Source organism: Oryza glaberrima, chromosome 1, assembly GCF_000147395.1.
Source record: "Oryza glaberrima chromosome 1, OglaRS2, whole genome shotgun sequence".
Taxonomy (NCBI): Eukaryota; Viridiplantae; Streptophyta; class Magnoliopsida; order Poales; family Poaceae; genus Oryza; species Oryza glaberrima.
Window position 1 is genome coordinate 16,908,478 of NC_068326.1, and position 9,905 is coordinate 16,918,382.

Below are 9,905 nucleotides of genomic sequence, written 5' to 3' on the forward strand. Positions count from 1 at the left end.
TTTGGGCCGACTTTCGGCCCAAAGCCAAAAGAGGACTTTGAGAACCTTTTCCAATTTAAATTATTCATGAAATGCAATTCCATTTATTAAAAATACCTCCTTGGCTCAAATAAATCCCAGAAAACTCTAGGGACAATAGAATCAAGCAAAGTATTTAATGAAATTTTATCCGGCCCCATTTTATATTGGGATTTATTATTTAAAATTAGATCTTCTTTTCAAGGCTTTTAAAATCATTTCTAATAATTCCAATTAAACAACAATTTATATATTTGAGATTTTTAGGGTGTGACACCCCCACACTTATTTTGAACCTAGACTTTATTAAACACAATATGGAAATAAAAAAGCTTCCGTTGGATTAACTACCAACGAACCGCTTTATTCAATCAAAATGATATAGGTGCTGATTACATTGGAATGAAATAAAACTAAAGCACCTAACTTATTAAAATGAGAGGGGAAGGCCTCTAATTGGCATAATAACAGTCTTCTTTCCCCATCTCCTTGAATGCACGCTTAATCTTAGCACATAATCCACGACTAAGGCTCTGTTCGGCCCCGACACGCAAAATGAAGCAGCGTTTTAGCACGTGATTAATTAAGTTTTAGCTAATTTTTTTCTAAAATGAATTAATATGATTTTTTTAAGCAACTTTCGTATAGAAACTTTTTGCAAAAAATGCACCGTTTAGCAGTTTGAAAAGCGTGCGCGCGAAAAACGAGGAGGAGTTGGGAACTTGTACTACCGAACGGAGCCTAAGCACATCAAATTCGTGCCTAAGATTAGCAATTTCTTCCCTACTTTCCGCATTGTGGGTTCGAAGCTCCTTGTTCTCTTTGCGGAGTTTCTTGATCTTCTTTGCAAGTTTCGATACGGAGGGTTGGGGAGAGTCAATCCCCTCAAATTTCCCGGCCTCCCTCTTAATGGGAGGTGGAGACAATTGACGCCTAACCTTGTAAGGTGAGGAATCAACCGACTCTACCACCTCTTCCTTCTCATGAGTTGTTAAGGACCGGTGTAGCCCCTTCCCATAGCCACCACCGGGGGTTCGCACGCCAAAAACGCAGAACCTCTTTTGCGTTGTCACCGGAGTGGGATGGGAGCTTGGTACTGGTGGAATACCACATCCCTCGCCTTGGTCTCAAGATTACCAACATAGCGTTCACCGGCGGTAGATGCGGCCTTCTCCTACTCTTGAAAAAGCCATCGCCCCGTCTTTAATGGCCCCAATTCGCCTGATGTAGGCCTATGTGCAGGGGACACACCCTGTACTTCGGTCAACGCGTTGCGGCGAGGCGAGAGGGGACAAGCGGCTGAACAGGGGGGGCTGATCGAGGCCGGGTTCGGCCGAACCGGCGGCAACGCCGATCGGCCTCTTGCTTGCTGAGTCAGTTGGGATAGTCTCCAAGGGGTCGATGAAGATCGCGTTTGCCTCCTCCAGCACCATATCGTTCACTGGCACCAATTGGTTTGCCGAACAGGGCTCACCATTAAGATCAAACTTGTTTGAACGAGTGGCACCGTAGGGGATCAAGGATTTCCTAGCCATTGGGTGATTTTGGTCGTGGATTGGAGTATGGAATGAGTGGAGTTAAGTTGAGGGAAGAAATGGATTAAATGTGGGGGAGGAGCTGGAGAGGAAGGAGAGGATTTTAAGTAGCTCAGATTGATCTAACGCCCGAATCGCATGAACGACCAAGTTTCTAACGGGCAATTAAGCGGGGAGATATAACTTTCAAATATGGGGGCGATCGGGTGCCGCCGTGGTTCGGCCGAACCACTGGTGGGCTCGGTCGGCCTCCAAATTTTTCACATGTCTAACTTAAGCTAATTCAAATAGGAAAAATCACAATTTTATAGAATTAAGCAACTTTTAGATGAGATCATTATGGTTCAAAATCAATTAGTTCAATCACATCCACTTTCTTCATCTAAATTTCCATTCGGCTCAAGGAAAATCTTTAAAAGTTGGCCGTTTACCTTGAAGATGTTACCTGAGTCGTTACGAAGTGTGATTGCTCCGTGTGACGAGGTGTTGATAATGTCGAATGGCCCTTCCCATTTGCTTCGTAACTTCCCATGCCCGAATAGCTTAACTCTGGAATTAAACATCAGTACCTTATCTCCTGTCTTGAATTTCTTGATCTTGATCCGCTTATCGTGCCAGTGTTTTGTTCTCTCCTTGTAAATCTTGGAGTTGTGATACGCTTTATCCCTCCATTCTTCCAACTCTAATATCTGTATCTTTCTCCACTCTTCGGCTCCCTCAAAATCCATATTCCAGTTCTGGATTGCCCAGTATGTCTGGTGTTCAAGTTCTATAGGGAGTCAGCATGACTTCCCGTAGACTATCTAATACAGGGACATTCCAATTGGTGTCTTATGGGCTGTTCGGTATGCCCATAGAGCGTCGAGTAACTTGTCCTTCCATCATGTTCCCATTTTGTGGATCGTGTTTTACAAAATGTTCTTGATCTGTTTGTTCAATGTTTCTGCTTGTCCACTTGTTTCAGGATGGTAGGGTGTGGCAACGTTCTGTTTGGCTCTTGGAAGGTTTTATCGATGAAGTGTGATCCCCCATCACTTATGACCATTCTTGGGGTACCAAAGCGGGGGAAGATGATTTCCGAGAACATCTTCTTAGCATGTTTGGCATCTGCAGCCCTACACGGCATTGCTTCTATCCATTTGGACACGCAGTCGACTACCACTAGGATATCCTCTAGTTGTTGTTGACGGTCATTATAGACCAATTTTGATGGTCAATGTAACTAAAATAAAGAAGAACTAGCTATACTTGCAATGCATATTTGTTTTAGAATAATCTATTTCCACTTGTACTTGGATTCTATTTGATTTCAGAGATTGCTACATAAAGAATCAATCGGAGTCCGTCAAGTGGTAGACTTATGGGTGAATGGGCCTACAAATCCAAAGAAATGAACTCAAAGGTCCCAAAACACCTTACCACTGGACTGAGGAACCATCGGAGAGGACGCCTGCCAAAATTGGGCTGTTTGGGCTAGGCGAGGGTTTGGCCGAACCCCCATTATGGCTGTTCATCCTGTGGTTTGGCGTGGACGTCCAGGATTCACTCCCAATGACAGTTGGAGGGTGTTTTCGACCTTTCCAACTATCATAACCATCATTACAAGGCTATATAAAGGGGTCACCTTCTCCACTCTTTCCCACACTCAAGAAAGAAGCACTTGATCTCTCTCTCAAGTTTAGTTTAGTACTCTAGTGCTAGTGGAGTAGAATAGAATAGTTTTCTTAGTCCTCGAATCTTCAGGATATTTCGGGTATCTAGCAGCTTTTCTCCCTTCTTTTGTAAGACTTATCGAATTAATAGAATATTCTTCTTTATATATCTTCGGTACTTTACTTCATCAGAGTACCGGCTTTATTTTATATTTGTCTCGATATAGTTGTGTGACTAGCTTACCAGAGAGGTGCAATGTTGTGGGTTTAATGTTCATGTGAATAATTGCTCTATGTTATTCTAGAGGATATACAGTAATATTTAATAATGTAAGTGTGGTGATTAGATTTTTAAGTACCATTATTTGGGCATATATGCTGCGGGACAGTAGAGGTAGGCAGCTGATAGTGACAGCTCGGATGCCCTAAAGAAGGCGAACGCGGAGAATAAATCCCTGGTGGGAGAAAATAAATCTCTCCGCGCCAACTTGGAGAAGGCGAATCAGAGGGATGCTGAATAGGAAGGGCAGCTTGCGGCGACCGAAGAAAAGATCAAATCCCTTGAAGCCCGGCTTGGCTCGGTGGAAGCCGCTGCTGAAGCTTTGGCGCCAGCGACGGAGTCCGCCAGACATGCTTGCTACACCCTTCGGCTGGCCCTCACTGACCTTGCAGCGCGTGCGGAGGGCGCTCCGGGCGATGACAGGTCCGCTTTTGACTTTACTGAGTGGACGCAAGATGCGGCCGGCTCAGTCGTCGAAGTGGCTGGCGCGTACGGCGACTGTTGTGCGCGAGTTGCCGTGGGGTTCGTGCTCAGCTTGCTGCACGAACATGGTTGTGACCATGTCGAGGATTTTCCTCGAACCGTGAAGAAGGACTGACCCGAAAGCTCCCAGTCTGCTTCGGCGGCTCCAAAGGCCTTCCTAAAGGGCTTCTAGGAGAGTGGTGGGAGGTCTGGCGTGAAGACCCGGCTTCGTGAGCAACTGGAGAAGATGGAGAAAGCCGAAGGCGTTGCTGCCACCAACACTTCTGAAGAGCTAGGGCCGTCGGAGATAGCGGCTGAGCAGGAGGGCAAAGGCAACGAAAGCCAAGACCACCCTGAGGTGTGAGGCCCTTCGCCCTCGCGTTTTTCGCTTTCTGGACTTAGAGTCGTAGCTTGTTTATATGTAAATATTTGCATGTTCAGCTAATGGCCGTCACCATCATGTAGCCGTTCTGGCCTTATATTTATTAATGAAAAGTTACTATTTCGCCAATTATGCGCTTTCACTGTGATGGGTAATCGATTTCGTTAGCGTCTTCATTTTTTTGCTATACTTTATGCCTTGTTGGCAGGGTTTTAGCCGAAAGTCGTGCGTTCAGCCCCTCTTTGGGAATTGGCGAAATAAAAACGAGAAGTTCGTGGCGGTGAAGGACCCGCCGAAGATTAAGTGTCCGTTTCGGCCCATTTACCGCAAGATGCTACAAGGTTATAAAGGTAGCAGGGTAGATGCGTGCACATCCGGGTCGAACCTTGGAAGATTATGACCGCTACCATGTCGCACGTCGCAAAGATAGCACTAACTTTTGGCAAAATTTTAAAAGGTCGAGTCGCCAAGAGGCGATCGCCCATCACCGTTATAGTTAAGTTTGTGCTTGGCCTCCATCCCCTTTAAGGGTTGTGTACAATATTAGTAGTGACGACGAATCTTGTTCGCTGGCTTGTAGCATAGACGGACACGAGTGCGCAGGCGAAGATGTAATTTTTTTGTGAATGTTGTGTTTATTAATATGAGAATATGTGTTTTCGCCCATTGAGGTTTATGTATGTTTTAACATTTCTTTGTGCTAATGTTCGCATAGTCACTTTCGTGCTTCCGTTAGGTGGAAACGTGTCGGCCCCTCTGCGTGGTTTAGCAGAAAAGAACGTTTATTTCTCAGCTCTCCTCTTCCGTTTTTGGCTCGTGGCAAACACAACTAGAAGCGTTTAAGTCTGTGCGTAAGCTGAATTCAACGGAGCTTGGTTATTTTTTGTCAAAATCGAGCTGTCACGGTTTCAACGTTCGGTGAGCTATGCTTTGACCGATTCGTTTCGTCCCCCTGGCATTTTCACTGATCAAGCGTTTGCCTTGGGGTTTTTCCACGAGAACATCATCCACAGAAATAATAAATAAGGCGAAAGGAAACAGGCATTTTTATACAGGTTCGGGCCTCCGAGGTGGATAATAGCCCTACGTCCAGTATTTTTTTTTCTTTTTCAATTTCCCCCTTTTTTTGTTGTTTTTGTCCCGAACGGCTTACATAATATGTACATTTTTACAATTGGCGAATCAAGCGCCACCCATTTTACACATAGAAACGCTTAAGAGAGGCAGCGTTCCAGGAGTGGTCGAACTCTTCACCGTCCAAGGTCGCCAGCCGAAAAGAGCCCGCTCGAGAACTATGCTTGATCAGATTTGGTCCTTCCCATTTGGATTCTAGTTTTCTGACCGCCATAGGTTTCGCCTTCTTCCTTAGCACAAGGTGACCAGGCAAAAGCTCTGTCGGTCAAACCTTTCTGTTGTAGGTTGCCAAAGTGATTGCTGCATATTTGCGCATATGTTCTAGCGCTTCGACTCTTACCCCTTCCAGGAGTTCGAGCGACACTTCGCGCCCATCTTTGCCTCCAGAGAACATCACCCTTGGCGAATTAGCCCCTAGTTCGGCTGGCATCATTGCTTCGTCACCATAGAGAAGCATGAAAGGGCTGAACTTGGCTGGCCTTGTGGGGGTGGTCCGAAGGGCCCAGAGAACAGACAACATTTCGTCTGGCCATTTCCCCTTCACCACCCCCTCAAGTCTCTTTTTAAGAGCCTCGAGAATTTTACCATTTGCGCGTTCGGCCGCCCCGTTTGATTGTGGGTGCGCCACCGATGCGAACCTGATCTCCAGGTTTAACCGTTCGCACATTTCTCTAAATTTCTCGGAATCGAACTACTTGCCATTGTCAGTGATGAACTCTTTTGGCACCCTGAACCAGCAAATGATGTTCTTCCGTACGAACTATGAACCGCAGCTACGGTTATTGCCGAGGGGTTTGGCCTCGATCCAGCGAGAGAAGTATTCGATGGCTACGATGGCGAACCTGTAACCATTTCGCGCCACCGGGAATGGGCCGATGATGTCTAAACCCCATCTTGCGAATGGCCAGATTGGTGCGATTGGTTGTAGCTCATACTGTGGTGCTGTTTGGTTTCGGCCGTGCCGCTGACAGCTTTCGCACTTCTTAATCTGCTCAACGCATACTTTAAGTATGGTTGGCCAGTATATGCCTTGGCAAAAAACTTTTGATGCGATGGTCCTTGCCGCCTGGTGTGCTCCATACATCTCCTGGTGTATTTCCTTTACCATTTCCTTACCTTCGGAGAAAGAGACACAACGAAGCATGGGCTGCAGTACCTCCATTCGGTACAATTGTCCGGAGACTAACTTGTACCTTGCAGCTCTGAGCTGTAATTGTTTCGCCTTTGCTTCGTTGTCTGGCAGCCATCCCCCCTTAAGATGCTTGACGAATGGCGTTCGCTAGTCGTCCGGGTCTTCGCCCAATTTGACTTGGTCGATTGCCATGATCTCTAGGCTATCTATTGACACACTTGGTGTATACAGGACTTCAAAGAAGACCCCTGGCGAATGCGGCCCCCCACAAGCGGCTGACTTTGCCAACGCATCGGCTTCTTTGTTCTGGCCTCGGGGTAGGTGTTCGACCGTTATGCCGGCGAAGCTTTTCTCCATAGACCGAACAACTTCTAGATATTTCCTTATCCCCTCTTCCTTCGCCTCGAAGGATTTGTCAACCTGGCTGGCGACAAGCTTTGAGTCCGTTCAGATTATCAGACGCCGAACGCCTAGTGCTTTCGCCTTTCTCAGGCCCATTAATACTGCTTTGTATTTGGCCGTGTTGTTGGTTGTACTAAACTGCAATCTTGCAGCGTAATGTATTGGCACTCCTCCTGGCGAGGTTAGGATCATGGCAACACCCGCCCCCTTGTGAGACCACGACCCGTCGGAATGCATGACCCATGGTTGTTCGACTGGTTCGGGCTCTGGGGCGGACGCTGGTGTCCATTCGGCCACGCAATCAGCGAGGATTTGGGACTTGATTGCGGTGCGAACGACAAAGTGTAGGTCGAAAGGTTATAGTTCGGCAGCCCATTTGCTTAGCCGCCTTGTGATTTCTTTTCCTCGAAGCATTTCGCCCAAAGGGTACTACGAGGGTACTACGCTTTTGTGGGCTTGGAAGTAGTGTTTGAGCTTCTTGAAGCTATTACTAGAGTGTAAGCAAGCTTTTCGATCGCAATGTATCTGACTTTCGCCCCTTGGAGAGCTTTGGACACGAAGTACACTGTTTTCTGGCCAGCTTCGGTCTCTTGCACTAGAGCAGCGCCAACTGCGACGGGCGAAGCTGCTAGATAAAGCCACAGTTTGCTTCCCCTTGTTGGGCTGACCAAGGCTAGTGGGCTTTGCAGATATCGCTTAAGCTTGTCGAAAGCTGATTGGCACTCAGGCGTCCAGCTGAACTTTCCTGCCCCTTGAAGGGTCTTGAAGAATGGCAAACCCCTTTCATCTACCTTTGATAAGAATCGATTGAGTGCCGCAATTTGCCCCGTGAGCTTTTCTACTTGTCGTACGTTCGATGGTGGCTTCATTTGCTGAATGTCATCGATTTTTTCGGGGTTCGCTTCGATCCCCGTTTCGGACACAAGGAATCCCAATAACTTACCTGCGCGAACACCGAACACACACTTCTCTGCGTTTAACTTCATGCTGGCCGCGCGGAGGTTGTCGAGAGTCTCTTGCAAGTCTGACACATGGTCGAATGCCTTGCGAATTTTCACGACAGTGTCATCAACATAGTGTTGGCAACTTTTTGTGACAAGTTGACAACCACGATCGCAGCACCTAACGCCTTGCGGTGATCCTAGATTTGCCAACGACCTCAATCTAGAAGAAACTAGACCAAGATGGGTTTTGATAACTAAACCGGCTAGCGAAGCCGATTTCTAGATAAGTACCCGTCTCGTGGGCAAAACGGAAGGTTTTCAGGACAAACCTACAAAGAGGTGTTGCACTCTCGCAGCGGCGGTGGACGATTTATGGTGCAAATCGACAAAGATGGACAAACTAAGAGAAAACTAAAAGCAATATGAAAAACGATTCGATTAATTAATTGTAGATTGATTTTTTACAGTGGAACCGGCCATGTCCCTTATATAGGGGTTGGTCTTGCCTTCTACAGGCTCTCTTCCACGTCCAACTCGGGATAGAAACCAAAGGAAACCCGAAACATGCCTTCCCAGGCAAGGAAACCTCGAAACCCGACGAAACGCAATCGGACTCAGACCCTACCGGTCAGACCAGCCACGCACCGTTGGTCAGACCGGCCACACACCGTCGGTCTGACCGGCCCTCAACCGGCGGTTTGACCGCCCAACACACGGTGGTCAGACCGGCCCACTCGGAGGAAACCGGTAGACATCCAAATCTTGGCAGTCTTTTCCTATTTTAATCCTAGGTGCCAAATTTGGGTGTAAACACATGCCCCCTTGCCTTTTTGGTGAACAACGTGAATCTAAAAGCACAGAACATGTTTTTTGGTCTTAGGGCGATAATCCAATTACCGGCCATAGTACCTCCTAAGTGTCTTGCCAAATGCTCGGGAAGTATTTCTTCAAGTATTTCCAATTGATTGCTCGCTGAAAACGCTCCCCTTGAAGTGTCTCCAAAAAATATGCGTTCCCTCGAACAATGCCGCATACTCGATAAGGACCTTCCCAACTAGGAGACCACTTACCGAACTCCCTGGATCGAGTACCCAAAGGCAAAATCGTCTTCCAAACCAAGTCTCCAACTTGAAACAACTTTGCTTTCACCCTTTTCTTGTACGCCTTGGCCACCCTCTTCTTCTCTTTCTCTATCTCTTCCAAAGCCTTCAAAAGTTTGTCGATGACTTCATCAAGGTGACAAACTGCACCTCCGTGCACATCCGTCAAGCGACAAACTGCACCTCCATGCATGCAGGACACATTTACACGGATTGGAGGTCCCATAAGTCAATTAAACAACTCCAAATGGGCCCAACTATCATGCCAATGGGTTGAGGGCCTCAAAATTAGTGTCCACGACGAAAAACGGGCCGAACGGAGCCGTCCCGGGTTCGGCCGAACCACTCTGGTGGCCGTTCATTGCCATCTTTCACATGGACGGTCCTGATTTCATCCCAATAACGGTTGCGGGGTAGTTTGGTCATTTCCCATACCTGTAACCGTCATATGGAGGCTATAAATAGAGCTCCTCTCATTCATTCACAACACACAACTATGAGCTGAATTACAAGAGGCTCTATTGTATGTTTTGTACATTAGAATAAGGTATAGAGTGAGGGAAAGCTCTGGAGGAGTGCCCAGAAGTTTGGCGCTTATTCGACTTCTACCTCGACGAGTGTAGCTTCCTAGGAGGAATTTTGGAGGAGTACCAGAGCTGTCGGTACACTCTGCTCCGGGTTCGGAGAACTTCTTCTATAAAGTAAGCATTCGTGTTCCTTTCTTATGTTATTTAATTACTTTGTCTAAGTAAGATAGATTTCCATCTTTGCGGGTTCATTGTTTAGTATTTATACTAAGTGCTCTAGTACTAGGACTCCGGATAGAGAAGGAAGTTCCTGCGCAAGTATTAGACTAGTAATTAA

The 9,905-nt window shown here is 46.8% G+C and overlaps 1 pseudogene; it reads right to left on the bottom strand.

The window, feature by feature from the left end:
• Positions 1-1,912: 1,912 nt before the first annotated feature.
• Positions 1,913-2,679, bottom strand: LOC127774869 (uncharacterized; annotated as a pseudogene).
• Positions 2,680-9,905: the final 7,226 nt, after the last annotated feature.